Genomic DNA, 25,067 nt, shown 5'->3' with positions numbered 1-25,067 from the left:
AAGACCAGAGCTGAAAAGAAAATTTGATTTTCAAACACAAGAAAGAAGAGAAGCATGAAAAGGTAAACAGCAAAGAGAAGTCATAAGGGACTTTACTAAAGTTGAACTGTTTACATTCCTACATGGAAAGACAATATTTGTAACGCTTGAAACTTTTCAGTATCTTGGTAGTTGGTGGGATTACATACACACACACACACACACACACACACACAGAGTGCAGAGTGAATGGAATAGGATGGGATCATATCTTTAAAAAATGAAATTAAGTGGTGAGAGGGAAATATATTGGGAGGAGAAAGGGAGAAATGAAATGGGGCAAATTATCTCTCATAAAAGAGGCAGGCAAAAGAGGGAAAAAGAGGAGAGGTGAGAGAAAAACATGAAGTTGACTCTCATCACATTCGACTAAAGGAAGGAATAAAATGCATACTCATTTTGGTATGAAAACCTATCTTACAATACAGGAAAGTGGGGGAGAAGGGGATAAGCAGGGTGGGGGGAATGATGGAAGGGAGGGCAATGGGAGGGAGGAGCAATTTGAAGTCAACACTCTTGGGGAGGGACAGGATCAAAAGAGAGAATAGAAAGAATGGGGGGCAGGATAGGATGGAGGGAAATATAGTTAGTCTTACACAACACAACTATTATGGAAGTCATTTGCAAAGCTACACAGATATGGCCTATATTGAATTGCTTGCCTTCCCAAAGGGAATGGGTGGGAAGGGAGGTATGAAGAGAACTTGGAACTCAAAGTTTTAGGAACAACTGTTCAGTACTGTTCTTGCTACTAGGAAATAAGAAATACAGGTAATGGGGTATAGAAAATTATCTTGCCCTACAGGACAAAAGAGAAGATGGGGACAAGGGAAGGGAGGGATGTCAGAAGTGAGAGCAGATTGGTGATAGTGGCAGTTAGAATGCTCGGTGTTTTGGGGTGAGGGGAGGGGAGAAATGGGGAGAAAATTTGGAACACAAAATTTTATGGAAATGAATGTTAAAAGTTAAATAAAAAAATTTAAAAAAAGTTTTAATTTACGAAATAGTACCTGATTCATGTCTTGAAGGAAAATCAGGATTTTTATGGATTTAAATTATTTATTTTTAGTTTTCAACATTCATTTCCAAAAGATTTTGAGTTTCACATTTTCTCCCCATCTCAAGACAGTGTATATTCTGAGTTCCTCCACATTTATTCTGTTCTCTCTTTTGACCTTGTCCTTCTCCAAAAATGTTTGCTTCTGATTACTTACTTCTTCCATTTGCCCTCCCTTCTATCTTCTCCCCCACACCCCACTTGCCCCCTTCTCTCCTACTTTCCTGTAGTGTAAGATAGATTTTCATACCCAATTGAGTGTGCATGTTATTCCCTCCTTAAGCGAAATGTGAAGAGATTAACTTCACTTTTTCCCTCTCACCTCCTTGCTTTCCTCCTCCATTGAATAAGCTTGTCATGCCTCTTTTATGAGTGATAATTTGCCCCATTCCTTTCTCCTCCCAATATATTGCTCTCTTACCCCTTAATTTAAATTTTTATATATCATGCCTTCTTATTCAACTCACCCTGTACTTTGTGTGTGTGTGTGTGTGTGTGTGTGTGTGTGTGTGTATAATACCTCCAACTACCCAAATATTGAAAAAATTCTCAAGAGTTATAAATATTATCTTTCCATGTAGGAATGTAAACTATTCCACTTTAGAATGTCCTTTATGATTTCTCTTTCCTGTTTATCTTTTCATGCTTCTCTTCATTCTTATGTTTGAAAGTCAAATTTTCTTTTCAGATCTGGTCTTTTCATCAAGAATGCTTGAAAGTCCTCTATTTCATTGAAAGACCATTTATCCCCTTGAAGTATTACACTCAGTTTTGCTGAGTAGGTGATTCTTAGTTTTAATCCTAGTTCCTCAGACTTCTGGAATATTCCAAGGCTTTCAATCCCTTAATGTAGAAGCTGTTAGATCTTGTGTTGCCCTGATTGTATTTTCACAATACTCAAACTCTTTCTTTCTAGCTGTTTGCAATATTATCTCCTTGACCTGGGAACTCTGGAATTTGGCTACAATATTCCTAGAAGTTTCTCTTTTTGGATTTCTTTCAGGAGGTAGATTCAGTAGATTCTTCCAATGTTTATTTTACTCTCTGGTTCTAGAACATCAAGGCAGTTTTCCTTGATAATTTCAAGAAAGATAATATCTAGGCTCTTTTTTTTTTTTGATCATGGCTTTCAGGTATTCTCATAATTTTTAAATTGTCTCTCCTGAATTGGTTTTCCAGGTCAGCAGTTTTTACAATGAGGTGTTTCACATTGTCTTCAATTTTTTCATTCTTTTGGTTTTATTTTGTAATTTCTTGGTTTCTCATAAAGTCATTAGCTTCCAATTGCTCCACTCTAAGTTTTTTAAAATTTTATTTTTCATTTTTAACAGTTTATAGCAGATAAAAGAATTCAAACTTTTGGTCAGGTGATACTTCTTTTTAAAGCATTTACAATATGGGTCACAAAAGATTTTTTTTAAAACATTAATCAACTGAGACACAAATAATATTTATGTTGCTAACTTCACAAGCTCTTGACATAATTGTCTCCACAGTACTACTAAGAATTAAAGGACCCTAACTGATTGTTGTTGGTCTAAAATCCTATGCCTAAGAGCTAAAGTTTAGACTTAACCTTGGATGTTCCCCTACCAATAATCTATAATTGAATAGATCTGGTATTAAGCTTACAAACCTTTTGACTATGGGAAATTGCCACCAAGAGTACGGATATTGCAGGGATACAATATCTCCCCAACTTCATGTCAGTTCCAGGCAGGATTATATTGTCCACTTGCATTCAGTCAGGCTTAAAGTCTGCCAGGTGTCAGTGGGGAAACTGAGTCAGGAGGATCCTACCTCAGCCCAGGTTGAACAGTCGCTCTCCCACCCTTCCCATGAGATCAACTTTTGCAGTTCATACCAGCATCTCACAGGCTTACTGGCATCATGGATTGGAGGCTCAGACCGCCTTTCTTGCTATTCATACCTGGACTTAGAAGAACAGTCACTTAATAGTCCCATAGCATCTAAAAATGGCAAGTTCCAATAACCAGGTTTCAAATATGATTATAATTTCACTTTGGCTAAGGAACATCTTTTGAGGCAAGTCTTAAGTGGCTTACATGCCTTTCTATACATGTTCTAGTTCCTGATGAAATGGCAATAATAAAATCAAATTTACCATTAAAACCTTAACTTTTACATCAATGCCAAATTTTACCTGAGGTTGCTGTCCTCTAGGAAATTTAGACTAAAATTCTTTTCCCCAAACTAAAGATGTCATTGATTTGTTCTCAGTAATTAATTCAGTCAATTATTTTAATACTAAATGCTTTTACCTCACTTTGTAGCATGTCCAATTTTTATCCCTATTGCTCCCCTCCCCCCACTTCATAAAACCTTGCATTGTGATTACTCCTTTCTTCAGTGTACCCTCCCTTCTATCATACCCCACCTTTCCCTTATCCCCATCTTCTCTCTTTTCTTGTAGGGCAAGATAAATTTCTATACCCCATTCCCTGTATTTCTTATTTCCTGATTATATGCAATAAAAATTCTCAACATTTGTTTCTAATGTTTTGAATTCCAACTTTTCTCCCTCCCCCCACCTCCCCAGCCCCACTGAAAAGGCAAGCAGTTCAATACAGACATAAATATATGTTGTTTTGCAAAAGACTTCCATAATAATCATGTTGTGTAATACTAATTATATTGCCCTCTGTCCTACTCTATCCCCCCTTATTTTTTCCCCCACAATTGGCCTTATCCCTTCTCAAAAGCATTTATTTCTAGTGATTCCCTTCCCCCATTTGTCCTCCCTTCTAACATTCCCCTCATCCCACTTGTTACCTCCTCTCCTACTTTCCTGTGGTGTGATATAAATTTTCATATCAAATTTAGTGAGCATGTTATTCCCTCTATCAGCCACACGTGGAGAGAGTAGCTTGATTTTTCCCCTCTCCCCTTCTCCCTTATCTCCTCCATTTAACAAGATTTTTCTTATCTCTTTTATGAGTTACAGCTTGCCCTGTTCCATTTCTCCCTTTCTCTTCCCGGTATTTTCCTCCTTCACCCCTTAATTTTTATTTCATTTTCTTTTATTTTTCTGTCTATATCATCTCTTCTGATTCAAAACAACCTGTACTCTCTGTCTATATATGTGTATGTGTATGTGTGTGTGTATGTGTGTGTATATATATCTATATCTATATAAATCTATATATATGTATATATATCTATATCTATATATCTATATCTATCTATCTATCTATCTATCTATCTATCTATCTATATATATATATATATATATATATATATATATATATATATATATATATATATATATATATATATATATATATATATATATACAATCTCTCCATCTACCCAAGTTCTGAGAAAAGATTAAAGTGTTACAAATATTTTCTGTCCATGTAGTAATGTAAGCAGTTCAGCTTTAGAGAATCTTTTATGATTTTTCTTTCCTGTTTATCTTTTCATGCTTCTCTTGATTCTTGTCTTGGGAAGTCAAATTTTCTCTATAGATCTGATCTTTTCCTCAATATGAATGAATGGAAGTTCTCTATATCATTGAATGACCATTTATTCCCTTGAAGTATTATACTCAGATTTGCTGGTTAGGTGATTCTTCCAAGTCCTTTGATCTCTTAATGTTGAAACTGCCAGATCCTGTGTTATCCTGACTGTATTTCCACAATACTCAAATTGTTCCTTTCTAGCGGCTTGCAGTATTTTCTCCTTGATCTGGGAATTCTGAAATTTGGCCACAGTATTCCTAGGAGTTTCTCTATTCAAGTCTTTTTCGAGAGGTGATAGGTGGATTCTTTCAATATTTATTTTGCCCTCTGATTCTAGAACATCACGGCAGTTTTCCTTGATAATTTCATGGAAGATAATGTCTAGGCTCTTTTTAAAATCATGGTTTTCAGGTAGTCTCATAATTTTTAAATTGTTTCTCCTGGATCTATTTTCCAGGTCAGTTGTTTTTCCAATGAGATGTTTCACATTATCTTCTATTTTTTCAAATTTTTGGTTTTGTTTGCTAACTGCTTGGTTTAACTCATAGTCATTCATTTCCCTGAACTCAATTCTCTCTTTCAACGAATTATTTTGTTCAGTGAGCTTTTGAACCTTCTCCTCCATTTGGCTAATTCTGCTTTTTAAAAACTCCTCCTCATTGACTTTTTGGATCTCTTTTTCCAATTTAGTTAGCCTCTTTTTAAAGCTGTTATTTTCCTCAGCATTTTTTTCATTCTCCTTTAGTAAGCTGCTAACTTGTTTTTTAAGGTCTTCTATTTCCTGAGCCCAATTTAAGTTCCCTTTGTAGGCCATGGAGGCAGAGGCCTTGACTTCCTGTGACAGTATGCCTAGTTCTTCCTCATCTGAAAGGATGGGGGGAGACACCTGTTCCCCAAGAGAGTAACCTTCTATGGTCTTATTTTTTTTCCCTTTTTTGGTCATTTTCCCAGCCACTTATTTGACTTCTGAGTTTCCTCTGAACAACCACCTAGCTTCCAGTTCCACCAAGCCAGCACTGGAGTCTGAGATTCAGATAAGCTGCTCCAAAGCCTCAGGGGCTTTAGGCAGAGGCAGGGCTGCCATTCAGTGTGAGATTAAGATCAGCTGCTCAGGAGAGGGCAGCACTGCCCCACAGGGCTCAGTTCCCTCAGGGAGTTTACAATGAGACCTTCAACAATGGGGGGGGGGGGCTACTGCCTGCTTTGGGAACCCCATCCACTGCTGCCTCTACTGCTGCCACATGAGGAGGCGCGAGTTATGGGGACACCCTGCTCCCTTCTCAGGGAGCCAAAAAGATCCTCTCACTGACCTTTGGCATCTGTGGGTTGAAGGATCTGTGCTGTAGAAGGAGATTCTGTCTCTGAAGCCTGCTGGGATCTGCTCCTCTCAGTGCCATGTGGCCAAGGCAGGTCTTGGCTCTGCTCTGTGTCCAGCGGGACAGACCTTTCCTGTTGGTCTTTCAGATCACTCTGAGCTAGAAATTTTCCCCACTCCATTGTTCTGTGGCTTCTTCTGCTCTAGAATTTGTTAAGAGTTCTTCCTTACAGGTATTTTATAGGCTGTAGGGTAAGAACTAGCATATGTGCATCTTTCTACTCTGTCATCTTGACTCCTCTTCCTCCAGTCTAATTTTTAAAGAATTTTTTTCTTCAGTGAGCCTTTGAACCTCCTTTTCCACTTGGCTAATTCTGCTTTTTGAAGCATTCTTCTCTTCATTGGTTTTTTAGATCTCTTTCGCCATTTGAGTTAGACCATTTGTAAAGGAGTTATTTTCTTCAGCATTTTTTTTGGGTCTCCTTTAGGAAGCTGTTTTTATGATTTTTATGCTTTTTATGATTTTCTTGCATTGCTGTCATTTTTCTTTCCAATTTTTCCTCCACCTCTCTTATTTCATTTTCAAAATTCCTTTTGAGCTCTATCATGGCCTGAGACCATTGCATATTGATTTTGGAGGTTTGGGATGTACAAGCCTTGACTTTTATGTCTTCCTCTGATGGTGTGCATTGCTCTTCCTCATTGGAAAGGATGGAAGAAAATACCTGTTCACCAAGAAAGTAACCTTGTATAGTCTTCTTTTTTCCCCTTTTATGAGCACTTTTCCAGGAAGTTACTTGACTTTGGAGTCCTTTGTCAAGTGGAGGGTATACTCTAGGGACCTGTATGTTCTCAGTTCCTCCAAGGTGCCACAATCAAGGAAGAGGAGTTTATTTCTCTCCTGGCCTGTGCTGTGGTCTGGAAGCAACCACAAGTTTTTCTGTCCAAGATCTGGGAGTAGAATTCCCTCTCCAGAGCCTCCACCAGCTCCACCATATCAGTCCTCCTCCTCCTCCTCACTCCAGAACTGCCACTCAGGACTGAGACTCAGATCAACCCCTCAATTCTTCCAGGATCTTTAGGCTGAGGGCTCCAAAAATGGAAGCTGTGCTGCAGTGGCTTCTGCACCCTGGGTTCAAGGCTTAGACCAAACCCTCCTCCCTTCTCACTCAGGTGAAAGAACTTTTGTACTGACCTTTGAAATTGTCTTTGGCATTTGTGGGTTGTGAAATCTGAGAACAGCTGCTACACATGATTCCATGCCCTGAAACCTGCTCCAGTCCTGTCAGTGTGGCACTCACTCTGAGTCCAGTGTGATAGACTCTTCCTGTTGACCTTTCAGGCTGCCTTGGGATGAAAATCTCTTTCACTGTCATTTTGTGGCTTCTGCGGCTCTCGAATTTGTTTAGAATAATTTTTACAGGTATTTTATGGTCTATGGGAGTAGAGTTAGAGCAGGTCCTCCCTCCTACTCTGCCATCTTGGCTCCACCCCCCCACCCTCCCCACCAAAAATCAGGATTTTTAACAGTCAGAAGTGAGAAGAATTTCCATATCCACCTTGCCCATTCCTCAAGTTGAAGTCACTTGCCTCTTTTAATTTGAATTTTTCAGGCTTAATGTTCCAGTCTTTTTCCTAAAAATCAAAAGCACCTGCTTCTTTCAGTTATTAAATTCTGATGCTTCTTTGCTCTTTAAATGGTGTATAATACTGCATGTGAGATCATTGCAGAATAATTAATTGTTTAATTTTGCTATTTATTATCCTATCTGTGCTTGAATGTGGAGCTTTCTAATTAAAATCTGTCTCTCTTTGTGTTTTATCAAGTCACAAGAAAAAATGCAATACAGAAGAGGGAAAAATTAACTTTTAAAAATATATAGGCTTATTTCAGATGATCCTCAGTTTTCAGTTTAAAAGTGGTACTATCTGTTTTATTCAGAAAGCATAAAGACAAATCACAAAGTGTAAAGAGCTGGCTAATTGTGATACAATTTCTTGAAGTTATGTAAAAAGGAGAAGTGAGGTCATTAAAAAACAAAGGCTGATATTTACTTGATCCCTGTAGTTTGTTGCATTCATCAGTTTGACCAAACAAAGAGATAGACAGAGAGGTATGCACACTCATGCTCATCAATTTGCTTGAGGAAGAAAATGAGTGAAAACACTGTCAAGAAAGGAGGTGGAGTCAAAATGGTTGAGGGAAAGCAATGACTAAGATAGGGTCTTCCCCAAACCCCTTCAAATATCTTTAAAAGTGACTCTGAACAAATTCTAGAGTGGCACAACCCACAAAGAGACACAGTGAGGCAGATTTCCAGCCCAAGACAACCTGAAAGGTCAACAGAAAGGGTCTGTTGCACAAGGCTGAGAGAGGAGGTCAGTCTAGTGAGGTTTAGATCCATCCCCAGAAAAGTCAGAGCAGACCTTGGGGACTGAATCACTGCCAGCAGTTGTGGTTTCCCAACTTCTCAGACCACAGATGCCAGAGACAACTTAGAAAGTCAGCATGGAGGGTCTTTCAGAACTGGGTGACAGAGAAGCTTAGCCTAGGGTAGGGTGTGCCAATACAGTCCCCACTATAGCAAACCAGAAGCAGGCCTTGGAAGTGACTGAATTTTCAGCAGCAGCAGTAGCAGCAGTGGTAGTGGCTGCTCCTGGGCACTATTTGGTTCAGTGGATAGAGTACCAGTGCAGGAGTCAGGAGGACCTGAATTCAAATCTCACCTCAGACACTTGACACTCACTAGCTGTGTGACCTTGGGCAAGTCACAACCTCAATTGCCTCATCCTGGGTTATCTCCAGGCATCCTGATGAATATCTGGTCACTGGATTCAGATGGCTCTGGAGAAGTGAGGCTGGTGACCTGCACAAGCCCTCCCTCACTCAAAACAAAGTCAAGTGCAAGTCATGTCATTATTTCTCTGATGGCATGGTCTTTTTCAGCAACGAAGGATGAACACACACACACACACACACATCAGCCCAAGACTGAATGTGTGAAAGCCATCTATTTTGACTCCCAGCCACCAAGATGGTGAAGCAAACAATAATTCACTCTCACCTTTCCTTATTTACCTTGAAAAATCCAGAGAATATTGCCCCAGAAAAATCCTGAAATAGTGGAGCCAACAGAAAGATGGGGTGTAACAATCTTTTATCTCAGGAGGCTAGGGGTATTAAGATCCCTCTTGCTGTGCCTGAAGAAGACCAGTACAGAATAGGAGGCATCTCAGCAAGCCACCTTAAGGAAACCAGTGGGACATCCTGAGCCACAGTGTGGTAGAGCAGGCAAACACCAACAACAGGTACAAACCTTCAACCCAGCAATACCACTTCTAGGTCTGTATCCCAAAGAGAACAAAAAATGGGAAAAATTGGAAGTGAATGTTGAAAATTAAAAATAAATAAATAAATTACAACAGGAAAGAAGTAAATCTATCAATCAGTTCTTTTCCAAGCACCTGGGATTGAATTCTGGCTTTGCCTCTTCCTTCCTATATGACCATGGGCAGATCACCTGATTTCTCTGAGTCTCTTTTTCCACATTTCTAAAATGAGAGTGGAAAATTAGATCATTAATTTCAGATTAGGTTCAGAGTTGTGGGAGAGGCACCTCTATTGGTACACAAACCCATACTTAAAATTTTGGCAGTTGCTACAAATCAGATCTTGATTTATTGTTTTCTTGGTTGTGTGTCATGTAGTTTTTCTCAGAGAGATGATTGTTAAACACTTATCAGCACATCCCTGACTTAATAGCACCTCAAGGGTCACAGAGTTAACCCCATCATTTTATAGGTAGAGAAACTAAGGATCCTAGAGTTTAAACAATTTGTACTAAATTACAAAGCAAGTAAGGAGCAGTAGCTAGCCATAGGATTCAAATCCAGGACCTTTGATTTGCAGGTCAAGTGCTTCTTCCTTTGCATAAGCATCTTCTCTAAGTTCTGTTCTACTTGTAAATAGTATAATCCTGTGATATTAAGATCATATGTCATGTGTCTAGTTTCATCTACTACAGGAGTGAGAAACATTCCTCACCCCTGTACTGTTCTTAATAAACATATTTTAGAAAAGGACTCCACAGATTCCAATTTCATAAGATTTCACCTAAATGAGTGAATTTTATACAACTGCCTAGAATCTAGGCTCTAGATATTAGCCATGCTTATATAAACAGCCTTTTCAAAGGTTTAGGGACTCTACTCCACTCCTCAGCTCCCTTCTTTCTCCCCTACCCCCACAGACAAATTGCTCACATCAAGATTATAATTGGTTGAAAATTATTATTGACTTGATTGACTAATTGTAATTGAGTGATTCATAGGGTAATTAGCCATTCCTCTCTTGCTCACTCTAAAATTTACAATGTTTAATGATTCCTAAGCTTCAATACAATAACACTCTAGTTTCCAGTTAGTCCTGCAGGGGCATGAAGTCATCTTTTGCAGACCTGTGCACAGAATAACATAATATGTCAGAGCACCACAAATACAGAGTTTTAAGGTACTTTATAGACGGTATTATACAAGACACACATTTTTTAAATGAAGAAACTGAGATAGGATGTGTCTTACTCAAAGTCATATAGGTAATATGCTGTCATTTTCCAGTTGCCATTGTGATAACAGATCAGTGACTTCAATGGTTAGAGATCCTGAGCCACAGTGTGGTAGAGCAGGCAAATGCCAACAACAAGTCATTCAACCCAGCAATACCACTTCATGCAATGTCCAATCATTTGTATCGTAGAGCAAAATGAAGCTGCTCCTATTGTGCCTGGGACATGATTTTGAATATTGGTTTCTCTCCTAATCATCTCTTGATTTTCAGTTAAATTGTATCCTCTGTTTTGATGCTTACATGTATCCATATGAATGTATGAGAACACACACATTCCCACACAAACATACATATATTTACCAGATCTTAAATTTCATCAATATAGGGAACTCCTACTGAGGAAATTCCTCCACAAAATCCTCTGTCCCTCTATAACTCTTTGTCATAGAGATTTCGCCTGAATCGCAGAGAGAATGAATGACTTGCCAGGCTGACACATTCATTGTGTGACATTTGTATCCACATATTCCTTCCACTGATGTGGGCCTCTGCAGTCTATTCTCTATTGTGTTGTCTCTTCCTCTCTCTTTCTCTCCCTGTCTCTCCTTGGGTTCATATTTGCACAAGAATCCTCCACAATGTTTGCTAGATGGTGTCTGATATTCAGTCTTTGCTTGTACATCTCTACTAATGAGAAACCCACTCTCTCCCACATTTCACTTAGGATCATATACAATAGAAGCATATGAACTATAACATACCTGGCATTCAGACTGCAGGGACCAGGGTAGTCTGTTTTTCATTTACATCAAACTTAAATCTTCCTTTCTAGAACAACTGCAGTTATTCTTAACTATGCCACTGGTGCCCAGGAAAACAAATCTAATTATTCTTCCGTAAGAAAGCCTTTTGAAATGTGTCGATGGCTATCATGTTCTATCTAAGTCTCAGTCTTTAGGATAATCACCCCACTTCCTTGGATTCTCATTCAGATTAACCTCAAGACTACTTACCATATTAGTACCTTTCTTTTGTATTCCATCCAGTAAAATGGAACCATCATCTCTGTTCTCAGTACATTGCTTTTTTTAATATTGTATATAATTACATCATCTTGGCTACTTTGTTGCTCTGTTGATTTGTGTAGAGTTTGCAGTCTGCTAAAACTCCTCCATCCTTTTTCACTTGTACTTTATTTTTAAATTTCCAGTCATATTTCCCTATTTTTATCAGTAAAAATAATATACTTCTTGTTCATTGTTTGGTTTTCATTTCCTTTTCTCCATATTTTTAATAGTGTTTGCTCAAGTGAATATATTGTTTTAACAAAATCTTGCATAAATATTTTAGTTTATTTATAACTGTCTTATTTTTCCCCCTATGATTTCTTAATTACAGGTTCTGGAGCCCAAATCTATAATGCCACACTAACAAAATTTCCTTAGTCAGTAGCAACAATGTACCACTCACAGAACTGACAAACAGAGAGTGCTATCCCAGCAAGACCAAGCAATGAATAAGAGCCAGCTTAGGACTTAGATTTTAAATTTTAGAGTTGAATTTACTTTATAGTCCTATCTCTATGACCTTAGAAAATTATTAACATTCGTGTAGCTCAGTTTCCTCGTGCAAAAATGATGAACTTTTAATTGATGATCTATAATGTCTAAGATTTAAATTACAAATCATTTGCAAAACACAAATGATGATAAGGATTCACAGGTATACTGTGAATTCAATGTATATTGTAAAATAGAGCAAAAGTTCCCAAATGCAGTCTGTGAAGAATTTCTTTAAAGTGTTTTGATAGACACATTTCAACATAACTTGTTTTTATAATCACTCATATTTTACTTTAGTCATTTAAAAACTTTATTCTGAGTAAAGGTACATTGACATTACTACTAGAGACTGCCAGAGCATCTATGACATGAAAGAAAGCAAGAAACTTTGCTACAGAAAGAAAGGTGTATGTCTATGTGTGTGTGTGTGTGTGTGTGTGTGTGTGTGTGTGTGTGTGAACAGAAATTGCAACATTTTCAAATGAACAGATTGAATTATATTTTCAGAAATTAAGATTATAAGAGGAATGAAATCAAAAAGAGAACATATGATTTCATGAGATGTCTAGACATTGTTTTTCAAATTCCCAGATGCCAGATCTCAATCTCTGCCTTAATAAAGATCATTTTCCTTATAAAAAAAACAAAACAAAACAAAACAGCAAACTTTTGAGTGAATTGTTACTTCTCATCCAAAGCTTTAAACTTGTACTTTTTTGGTCACTTATTCTCAGTGACAACTCTATATACTCACCATAGTTGGGTGCAATGTTGCTTAACAGTCTAAACAGAATTAGGTCAAATAGTGTGATTCTCAAAAAATAAGTTATTAGAAAGACAGAGTGGATTTCTGTTTCCAAACCAAGCCTTTGAGTGGTTTGGAAAGTCAACTCAATGGATGAATTCAGATACTTTCTTCATTTAGTCGTATTATGCTGCACCATTCATGTGGGGAAAACTACTCTTCTCTCATTAATATGGTACCTGCTGAGTATTACCTGGTGATTGTGAGGAGATCAATTGTGCTGAATAACTGTGCTCAGTCAAGGGAATCAGTGTCTGGGCCTACTGGGAATGTCTCTATTTCTGAGCGACTTTTGAAATTCAAAAAACACAGCAGAATAACAAAGGACTAGAGAATAAGAGGACTCCAGGGACTGTGATGGGCATATAACATTGAAGAAACATCACCCATATTGAAGTAATTGAATACTTTTAGCTGCTACTGGAAGCTTTGAGAAAAGTTTTAGTGTTAGACTTGGGAAATTTTAGACCTCAGTGATGAATGTGCACATACATACATATCTGCATTCATTCATACATGCATATGTATATGTATATATTTATATACAGAGAGACAGAGACAGAGAGAGACAGAGACAGAGAGAGAGAGACAGAGACAGAGAGAGAGACAGAGACAGAGACAGAGACAAAGAGAGAGAAGACCTGAGTTCAAATTTGTCCTTAGACTCTTAAGCTTTGGGATACTGAAAAACGTGTAAACATCTTTGAAATTTATCAGTTTGATCTGTATAATGGAGACAATAGCATTTATTTCATTGGGATATTGTGAGAATCAAATGAGATAATGTATGTAAAATTTTTTCTAAACCATGAAACAATATATAAAAATGAGCTAAAAAAAGGAAGACTAGTTTGGGAGAAAATATGGATGGCCATAATAGCTTGAATTTAATCAAACGCTGAGGAACTTTGAAATCCACTACACTGAGATTGAATTCTACTAATTGTATAGATATTTTTGAAAAACAGACATTTTGTGTCGATTTAAATTATTGAATTTTCCCTCATCTCCTCCAAAATATAGAAAGGTTTCAATTGTGTATCTGTAACTCTTCTGACATGTCTATTCAAATCTGTAAAAATATACTTATTTAATAATTAAATTATATTAAATTTTATATATATATTATAATATAAATATATATAAAATATATATATAAATAAAAATATATATAAATATATAATATACATATTATAAATTATATATAATTAAAATATACTTATTTAAAAATTTCAATTAGATAAACTGCTAAACTTTTAATTCCCTGTTCATCTCATTTCTGGACATATAACCTCAAAGGCCAAAGACAGAAAGAAAAGCTCTAAATATGCCAAAATGGTTTTTAATGGCACTTTTTTTTTGTAGTAGCACAAATAACTGGGACAAAAGTGGGAGATCATTAAGGAAAAACTGAACCAATTGGGGTACCTCTGTCTTACTCAGTTTCCTCATTTGCAACATGAGAGTAATGAAAGTACCAACCTTATGGTATTGTTAAGAGTTTAAAATGTGATATTTATAAAATACTTTACAAATCATAAAGCCTTACATAAATATTAGCTTTTTGTTGATCACATCAACCCTCTCCTCCATAATCCCTGTCCGTAAATTCCTTGCCTCCATCTCACTGGATCATATTGTATCACATTATATTATATTATTAAGCATGATTGTCATGGGACATTATTGTACCATATGAAATTACAAAGAAGCACTAAAGCATAATGCATCAACCTTGGATTCAGAAATACTTTTTCATATTAGGTATGTGACCATGGGCAAGGTTCTTAAACCCTAAATGCCTCAGGAAACATTTAAACTTTCTTTAGATGAGCTGTCATTCCTCAATGGAGGAGAAAATTCCAATAGTGGGAGTTCCCTACTTGAATAACCCATTACTACCCATGAAACAAACAAACAAAAATAAATATGAAGAATTCAGAGAAGGTGGGGGAAATTGGAAATGGGAGAGGAGTACAGAGTTAGTTAGGCAGAACTATGAGAAGAAGATAAACAGTAATGAAAATAATTAATAATGATAAGATGTAGCCTTTAAATAATGCTTTAAAATTTGCAAAGTACTTTACAGATGTTATCTCATTTGATTCTCACAAGACCTGCAAGGTGGGTACAATTTTATCCTTATTTTACCAGTATGGAAATGAGAGCAAAGAGAGCTCCAATGACTTGGGAAGTGTTATAACAAGTAGTGAGGCTGGATATGAACTCAAATTTTCCTGACTCCAAATCTAGAGATCTAGTCACCATGCCACCTTGGTATTCTATCATTAAATTAAATGAAAATATTTCCAAATTCTGACAAAAGGAAGTCATCATCTTTTGACCCAGAGAAGAGATAATGAATGGTGGATCAGGGGATGGAAATCATACGTGTCGAACATTGCATTTCTGCTCCACAAGGTCACTTTGCTTAAAGGCTTTCCTTTGGTACAAGCAAAGATGGGAGAATATATATTAGGAAATGACTGTGGTGAAAAAAAAGACATCAATAAAATTTTAGAAAAGAAAAAAAAGACCTTAATTTTATTCTTAGCTTCATAGGGTTGAGAGGTTATGTTAGAAACCTCTAGTTTCTCATCCAACCTCCATAATTGGTGCTTCTTTGCTTAAGATATTACAGGTGAGAAACAATTCAGGGGTGCCTGCAGTCTCATTCATCTGTGTAAAATACCTGGTTCTCTTTAGCCTCCTTTACTCATGGAGACAGAGGATCTAAAAGTTTCATCCACTATACCATTTGTAATTATGAAAATTAGTTTAATTATTTGTGAAGTCTAGAGAGTTGTCTCTCAAGTGATATTGTTGCCCAAAGTTCTTCCAGCATCTCAGTTTTATCATTGATCTGTCTTTCTATATCTGCCTTTGGAGGTATCAGATGCTGCCTCAGTGTGAGAGGTAACTTTCATTGTCCCTGGTGCCCCATCTATGCTCTGAGTCTTGGAAATTTTCAAGTAAACAATAGAGCTTGACCTTAAACTTTTGAAATAAAGAAATGCCTCAAATGCCTGGTCTAATTCTAACGTGAAACTTGCTTTAAATTCCAAACTAACTGGTACACTCACTTAAAAATACCTTTCATCTCCTAGGTCAGGGGTAAGGAACACTCTAGGCCACATGTGGCCTTCTTGGTCCTTGGGAGTAGCCTTTGGACTAAGTCCAAGTTTTACAGAACAAATCCTTTTATTAAGCAAATTTGTGCTGTGAAGTTGAATTCAGCCAAAGGACTACACTTGAGTACCTAGAGGGACACATATGGCCTTGAGGCCTGAGATTCCCCACCCTTATCCTAGGGTCTTACTGTTTTGTCAGATCCTGCATTCATAATGAATCCCTAAAGGAACTTGAATTCTCTCTCTCTGCCTCACTACTCCAGAATTTATAAAGATAAGTTTATGGCAGTCAACATCATGGCAAATCAATACAACTTCATTAACATTATAGCCCAATTATTGAGCTGGACCAGTGGCAACCCCAGGCATAAATTACATGAAATAACAGATTCAGAAAACATTGAACTTTCTTGTTAAATACAATATTAATGCTTCACAATATTAATGGAGCATGGAGCAATCTAGAGATCAGAAAGTTACAGTGACAGAAATGTTCATTCTTTTAAAAAAAAATCCATTTCCTGAGCCTCTGTGAGCTATAATGGTGGTGAAAGAGTCCAGTTTGTTATAATTCAGAAAGTGAGAAGAATCAGGAGATAAGGTTTCCATTTCACTGGTATCTTGACATATTGGCACTACGTGAGATTATCTTCCCTGGGCTGCTATCTCCTTTTGGTAGGTTATTCCCTTATAGGAGATTGAAGCAATGAGACATTTTTTTCTTCTTTTAACATGTATCCCTTAACATATGTAATAGATCTATGGCTCAAAATTGGCAATAAAACATTCCCTATAGCTAACCTCATTTACCCATTTTTTTTTTGCATTACATAATATAAATTATGAGGGGAAAAATACTTCAGGATGGTCAGATGGAGTTGGGAAACTTTCCACAGTGAATTATTTCCAATCCCCAAATTAACAGGGCAGACTAACACCTAGATGGCATAAAATAGTTATATTTTACTACATGTCGAAATCTGAATTTATAACAACAATAATAATAACTACTATTTATATAGTTCTTTAAGGTTTTTGAAGCACTTTATGTATGTTAACTCATTTGATTCTCACAATACTGTGAGGAAGATTATATTATTTTCCTCATTTTGCAGATGAAGAAACATGAGAGTTTGCATAGAGAGTTTAAGTGTCTTAGTATCACATAACTAGCAAATAACTGAGGCAGGGTTTGAATTCAGACCTTCACTCTTAATCCTTCAATCTACTCAATCCTCTGTGCTACCTAGATGAAATAATCTGCTTTATTTCTTTCCTGGAAACATTTTCTGTTAAGGTTGGCTCCATTCTTCTAGTCCTCCAGGCTCATCATTTTGGATTCATCTTGGATTCTTCCATCTTATTCTCATTCACACATTATCTATAATTTTTAAGTTCTTTTGTTTTATATCTCCTGAGTCCTCTTTTCTGCTGCCACTGAGACCACAGTGTTACTGATCCTCACCTCTTCTTGCCTAGATTGTTATACAGGTTTCCCATATGTTCTTTCTCCCTCTAGTCTTCCATTTTTCAAACCAATTCTCTATGCCACTTTCCTAATCATCTTTCTAATGAAACGCTAGGATCATATAACTCATTTTACTCAACTTCCCATGGTTATGTGTTGCCTGTGCAATCAGGTCTAAATTCTGAAACTGGAATTAAAAATTACTCAAAGTATAGCTACAACTCAGTACATAAGGATGAGGAATAATAAAGGGGCATGTGATTTCACTGTTACAAGGAATTCCTAGACAATGAAAATTTATCTACCAATGGATATCAGCACTGTCCCTGTGACTTATATAATCTTAGAAAGTTGCACAGAAAACTGAGAAGTCAATGCATTTACTCGAGGACACATAGTCAGTATGCATCAGAGCCAGAACATGCGCAACCTACATTTTAATTATTTTTTTTTTATGATTCTCCCCTTCTATGTTTTATATTCCTGTCAGATTGGGCTATTTTTAATATCCCATTTTCACCTCATATCCTTCTAATGACATGGCTTCCTTTAAGTCCCAAATAAAAACTCATCTATAGGAAGCCTTTTTCAACCCCCTCTTAATTCCAATGCCTTTTCTAGGTTAATTTTTTCTTATTTATCCTACATATAGCTTGCTGTATGTGTGTGTGTGTATGTGTGTGTGTGTCTGTCTGTCTGTATGTGTGTCTGTGTGTATTTACATACCTCTCCTCCTATTGATTGTAATCTCCTTGAAGTATGATATGGAAAGTCTTGCCATTTTTTGCATCTCCAGTGCTTGACACAGTGCCTGGAACATAGTAGATGCTTAATAAATATTTATTGATTGATTGATTAGTCCTCTACATAATTACTTTTACAGGGGATTTTATAGATTGCTTTCTTCCCATTGTTTCTGCACTCACTATCAATTTCTGGTTCTCCCAGTATTTATATTTTCAAAGCCCAATTCAGATCTTTTAAGAAACTGCATTTGACCTACTGTAGCACCAATGTGATATTCACAGCAGCTATGGGGTCCATGAATATCCTGGCACAATTTTGAATCACAAAATACAACAGATTTTCCACATGGAAGACAGAACCAAAATATTTATTCAGATACTAGAAAGCCAATCCATCATACTAACAAAAATCTACACACAATAGCAATGCAGAGGACAACACCTTCCCCAAGCCTTCCCTCTGCTAGGCTTCCCACAAACCAGCTCCCTTAAACAAAATCACAAACAAGCTCTCTCACTCACACTAGCCAGCTGCCTGCTTGACTGCATCTTCCCTGGCTCTGACTGCTCTCGTGACTAACTTCCTCTCAGCCTTGCTCTAGCTCCACCATTCCTATTCTACCTGTTCAGGAAACTCCTCCCCCAACAGGCTCCCTGTGATTCAGACTTCTATGTGACCCAGACAGGTCACATGGGCCTATTAGTGAATGGGAAAGATCTTCTCATTTAAATTACCATTACACTTACCTATCCCCATTTTCTCATTGAAAATAGTCTCTTATGTTATTAAAATTCTTATTATACTTTCCATGGACTTCTCCTTTGCAGTTTTCCTACTTTTTCTAATGTCATAGTTTTTAATGTATTTTTATTTACCTTCAGTAGGTTGTAAACTTGAGAGTAAGGTATTCTTTATTGATATCCCCATTAGATAGCATAGTCTGCAATCCACTAGACTTAGCCAGCCCCAGGGAATGCCAATCAACCATCCACTCAGTGGTCCTAATATCTGCCCTGCTACCCTGCATATTCTGCCCACCCTTCCATGAGAACACAAGCAATTAAGAGGACTCTGGTGAAAGTTACATGTTGGGGACCATGTTGGGAGCCTGGAGGGAAAAAAAGATGGTCAAGTGGCAAAAGTGAATGAGGGAGTGAAGAATCTAGGCCATACCTCTTTGATTCTTAATGACAATCACTATCTCTATTTGTTCAACTCTTGTGAGATCGTGATTAGTTCTTTTGGTCCTCAGAACTATATTTATGGATGGGCTTACAAAATGAAACTCATCAAGAGGATGGTAATTAAGATGATGAGGAGTTTGGCAACTGTGACTTAGGATGATTAGTTGATGGACCTGTAGATGTTCACCTAGAGAAGATAAGTCTCAATGAAGGATGATTCCTTTCTTTGAAGGGCTCACATGTAGAATACAGAAAATGAGCTCCTTAAAAGCTGCTTTGTCTATGTCCCCTCAGCACTAGAACAGTAACTCTGACAGAGTAGATTCTTATACATATTTGTTCAATTGAAAAAAAAAAAACAGTTCTACTTAGCTCCAGAGAGTAGAACTAAAAATATAGCATGGTTGGGAAATAAATGGAAAGCTGTGGCTTAGAGGATAAGAACAGGGGGATACAGCTGATAATGCAGACAGATAAGGAACTTGTTGAATATTTATATTTACGGAATAATAATAATGTGCTAATGTATACATAGTTAGAAGTCTCCAGGCAAAGGTCTCTGGAATAAGTCTTTGGTCCTTTGTGAGTTTTTTTTATTGGTAATTTGGATATAAGCATGGACATACTTATCAAATTTTCATATGGCACAAAACTAAGAGGAATAGTGGATGTACTGAATGGGTCAGAAGATTTTTGACAAGCTAGATCATTGGTTAAAATATAAGATGAATTTCAATAGGAATACCTGTGATGTTGTACCTTTCGATACCAAAGAAAGCAATTCTACAAATCTAGAATAGATAGGCATGATTGGTCATCATTCTTTTCTGCCTCCCCTCAAGAAGATCTGAGGATTTTAGAAGAGCATGAGTTCAATATGAGTTACCAGCATGCTGTGGCACCAAGAAACTTAATGTGAACTTGGGCTGAATTGAGAAAGAAATAGTTTTCAGAATTAAGGAGGTGAAAGTATCACAGAATTCAGCCTTGGTCAGGTTACCTCTGGATTATTGTATTCAGACTTGAACGCTGTAGTTTAGGAAATGTTTTGACCAGATGGAAAAGTAAGCAGGGAAGGGAATCAGGGGTCTGGATTCCAGGCCATGGAGTTTAACTGAGTTCCATATTCAGTTAAAGGATCTAAGGTTGTTTAACCTTGGTATGAGACGGTTTGATGGGGGTGGGGCAGAGCACATGATGTGTTCACATAATGGCAGTCCAGTCACCTAGAAGAGATATTAAGCATGTTATGTTTGGCTCTAAAAGGCAGAAACAGGAAAAATGGGTAAAAATGTCAGATTCAGAAATTTAGGCTTAATATCAGAAAACAAAAAAAAACATCTTAGCAACTAAGAACACAAGAGTCAATGAGTAAAAATTAGAACATAAAAAGATCTTTGAGGTCATCTAATCCACTCCTCTCATTTTAGATGAGGAAACATGCCCAAAGAGCATATGTATTTTGCTCAAGTCAGAAAGGGATATTACCTCAGGTTCTTTGATCTCCCAAATTCAATGTTCCTTCCACTCTATCAGGCTGAGCCCAATACAAAAAGGCAAACTCTGAGTGGAATGGGCTTCCTGAGGAAGTACCCTCTCAGAGGTAAGTATCCTCTCTGAGATCTTCAAGGAAAGGATGGATGAACTTTGTTGAGCACGGTATAGTGGAAATTCTTTCTGGGATCTGAGTTGGCCTAGATAAGTGGTAAGCTTTCTTTGAAATTTATAATTCTGTGATTCCAATCCTCCAATGATTCTCTAATCTCATCGATGGGCATATTACTATGAAACAATTGCAAAATATCCATGCCCATATCCTGTTGTTCTTTCATTTATATATTATCTCCTATATTTATTAGAGGGAGTGAACCCAACATATTAGTTTCCATCCCATATATTCTTCACATTTTATGGATACAAATGGAAAATATGAATGTTATATCAATTGCCTTTTCTTTTTTATATGGTAAAATGCCCATGATTTTTTCTGCTTATACTTTTCTCTGAAGACATCCTTCATAGCCATTCTGGTTAATTCCTTATCTGTAACGAATTGCAGCCTATATTCATTCACATGGCATTCTTCATTGCGTTTTGAATAATTTTCTTTATGGAATGCAGTTTTACATGATTTGTAAGCTTTATAACCTTTTCAAAATGATTTTGGTATTAGGTAAAATAGGTCTTTGTTTCGAGAAGGTAGAGTAATTTAAATATTTGAGTTTTTAATCTAAATCTAAACCTTCTCCTTGTGTTCAATTCTGGGCCAAACACATAGTCTATTTGTAGTGTATCTCTCAATCTTATGAATGAGGAGGGGGTAGTCAGGCTTCCACAGATAGCACCAAAGTAGGGGCATACATACTTATTATCACTCAGATGACTGAATAATATAGATAGTATAAAACCCTCCATGATTGTTGTCAGTTGACTGCAAATATAATTTATTAAGGAAAATTAATACCTTAGAAGAATGTCTCTTCTAAGATGTTTCGCAAGCATATACTAAATCCATTCATGTTTTCCCTGTGTCAAATAACAAACTTTGATCAATATTCTATCAAGACAGGCATTGGAAAGGAGAGACATGTTCCCTGATGGGTTTGTCATTCTCTTGAAAGAGGTCTAGCATAGAGTTCAAGTTAAAGAGGGATTCCCCGTAGATGATGAGTTCATCCAGATGCTCTTGTTTCCACAAAACTCTGGGAAGTAGATGCTATTATTATGCCCATCTTACCACCGAAAAAAACTGAGGAAAATAAAAATTAAGTGATTTGACCAAGTTCATATCACTGATAAGTATCTGAGGTGGGATTTAAACTCAGGTATTCCTGATTCCAAGCCCAGAAGTGTGCTGCCTTACTCTTAACTGTTATGTCCCAGAAAATGGTTGGTGATATCAGATACAATCAGCTTCTGATCAAACCTCTCAAGGAAAATATAAAATCATAATAGTATTAAAATGAAAAATATTCTAGACAAACACAGAATGTATTTGTAATATTGAATGCTTTTGAACTTTCTAAAATAGAAAGAAAAGAAGATTGGTCAACAGATAACAAGTTCATGGATTTTCTAACACCTGTTGAATTACTGCAAACAGATGCTGAGTGCTTTATGGAATTTAACAGAAGATTAGGGTGCTTCATGTTTTATTTTTTTGCCTATCTTGATTTTTCACAGAGATATGAAAAATAAAACATTTAATAACTGAAATCAATGCATAGCAGAAATGTCATTAAAATGTTATTTTTCTATAAAGAAAATTGTCAATAGAGTTGTATGTTGGCATCATGGCATATCAAATACCCTAAAACAGTCACTATTATATTTGCCTTATTATTACACTAAACTCCTAGCTCATGGAGCATCTAAGAATACATTTGATATACAATGAGGTATAGTGTTGATAAGAGTGTGACATTGCATAACAAGTCAGATAACCTCTGGTAACAGGATGGAGCAAAGAAGGGAGAAGTTAACTAATACTACCACACGTTGAAAACTGTTGGGGGTACCATGCCAGCACTCCTAGGATCTTTTGGCCTTATTCTTAGTGTGCTTACAAAGCCAAACCACAGATAATAAGTGGAGTATTGCTCTAGAAAGAGGTTTTCATTAGGGATCAGCATATGTACTACACCATAGGGAAATTCTTTGCTCAGTGACAAGCATGTGGAACTAGTGTTAAGTAAATTAGATACAGAGAGGTTGATTCAAGTCACACAGGTTCTAATGGACAGAGATGGAATTTGGATCTACATCCTTTGACTTCAAATCTATTATTTTCCCACCTCCCTCTGAATCCAGTTTGGACTGGACAGACATTGGAACCATATAATTCACACCTAGAGGAGACATTATTAGAGAAACCATTAGAGTCCAATTCTTTGCTTTTGCAGATAAACCACTGAAACCAAGAGAGGTTAAATGATTTCCTCAAGGTTCCATAAGTAATTTGCTGACAAGCTGTCATTTGAACACATATCTAGGGTTACTGCCACTTTATGGATTCCAAGATCCTGTGAATTTCTCATGGAGTGGACAAGTGACAGACTGACTGTGAGGTGAGGACAAAAGGGTTCTGTGGCCACTGATACTATTGGAAAAGAATTGCTGAAAGAAATATGAATAATTCAATGATGGAATCCCTTTGTGATAATTCAAATGGATCTTGGAGTCACATACTAGCATAACAGGGCTTTTTTATTTTTATTTATTAAAGTGACATAAATAGGAACCATCAGCATGTTTTCTTTGCTCCCTTTTTCCTGCCTCCACCCCTCAATGCTGGCATGGTTGCAAAGGGATTTGTGGTGCTGTATAAAGGAAAAAATGAGTGACTGGTACATTTAATTTATTACTTTTATTGACTTCTGCTGCACCAGAGCAGTTGTCCTCAGAAGGCCCATACTAGCTAATAAAATAAGACTTTAGAATTGATGTAGCAAATAAAATGCCAAATAAGAATGTCATTGTTATTAAAATGTAGCAACACTATCGATTCAAAATAAATATATTAGCCCGTTTGCCCTGCATTTGGAACTGGACCTAGCAGTTAGAGGGACCATTTGGGTTACAGGTTTACATGACAAATGAATGGTCTCCTACTAGTGGCAGTAATGCAGGTTTATGGGACAAGATCACCATGGAAACCGGAATAAATCCAGAGGCTAAATGGAGCAGTGAATACCATTTTCAGAGTTAATCTCTCTGTGTTGCAAAGACAAAATTCAAGGGATGTTTAGCACTATTTCCTTTTTATGTGTGAAATTATACACTTGGCATTTTTCAACTCATATGATTATTGAAAGTTTTCTTGCATTCTACCTAGCATCAAAACTTCAGGTTATATCAGATAAACCTAATAATGCCTTCTGTATCAGCTGTATTCCTATCCTCTTTTTCCTTTTTCCAAAGAAAAACTTAATGATAATGTAGCAATTTAACATTTGCTTATGATTCTGCTATGAGAAGTGACCTTAGAAGTCTACTGGTTCATTTCTCTCCTCTTCCTATTTTATAGATCAAGAAAATGAGTAATGGTGAAATTTTGAGTCATTTACCCAAAGTCACATAGGTAATAAATGTCAGAATCAGGATTTGAGCCTAAATTCTCTGTATCCAAACCTATCATTTTTCCCCAGTGCCCAACAGTGTCTCAACTCTATTGACGATAAGAAAATAAGATTCCCCCTATGACCCTCAGTCTTTTGTAGAGGTCCCTGGACCCTATTGGAGATGGGTCAATTCACTCAGGGAATTACTGACAATCAACAGGAGCTAATAGATGATCTATCCTGGGGGAAAAGAGGTCAGACACAGAAAGAGTGAACCAGAGAAAGTATAGACTTCAGTCACTTTAACTTGGTCAGGAGTCATAGTTTTAGAGAATTTGATATGGAAGGGACAATTGAGATCATTAAGAAGAAACCTCTCATTTTACAGATAAAGAAACTGAGGCCCAGAGAGTGTAACTGATTTGTCCAGGGTTATGTGCTTCAGGTGAGTTTTGTTCTTGGGTCTTTTTGACTCTCCACACTATAACTTGCTTCTTTCCATACATAACAAGATGGAGAGGAAAACTGGTATTAGTAGTAAAGTTTTTGAAATTAGAGCAGTCAGTCCAATCAAGAAGATAGGTTCTTATGCAACACAGACCGTAATCAAGATCTGGTTCCTTTAGGACTGTGATGAACTAACATTTCTC

The sequence above is a fragment of the Notamacropus eugenii genome, chromosome 3 (assembly GCF_028372415.1).
Source record: "Notamacropus eugenii isolate mMacEug1 chromosome 3, mMacEug1.pri_v2, whole genome shotgun sequence".
NCBI lineage: Eukaryota > Metazoa > Chordata > Mammalia > Diprotodontia > Macropodidae > Notamacropus > Notamacropus eugenii.
This window is presented reverse-complemented; position numbering follows the sequence as displayed.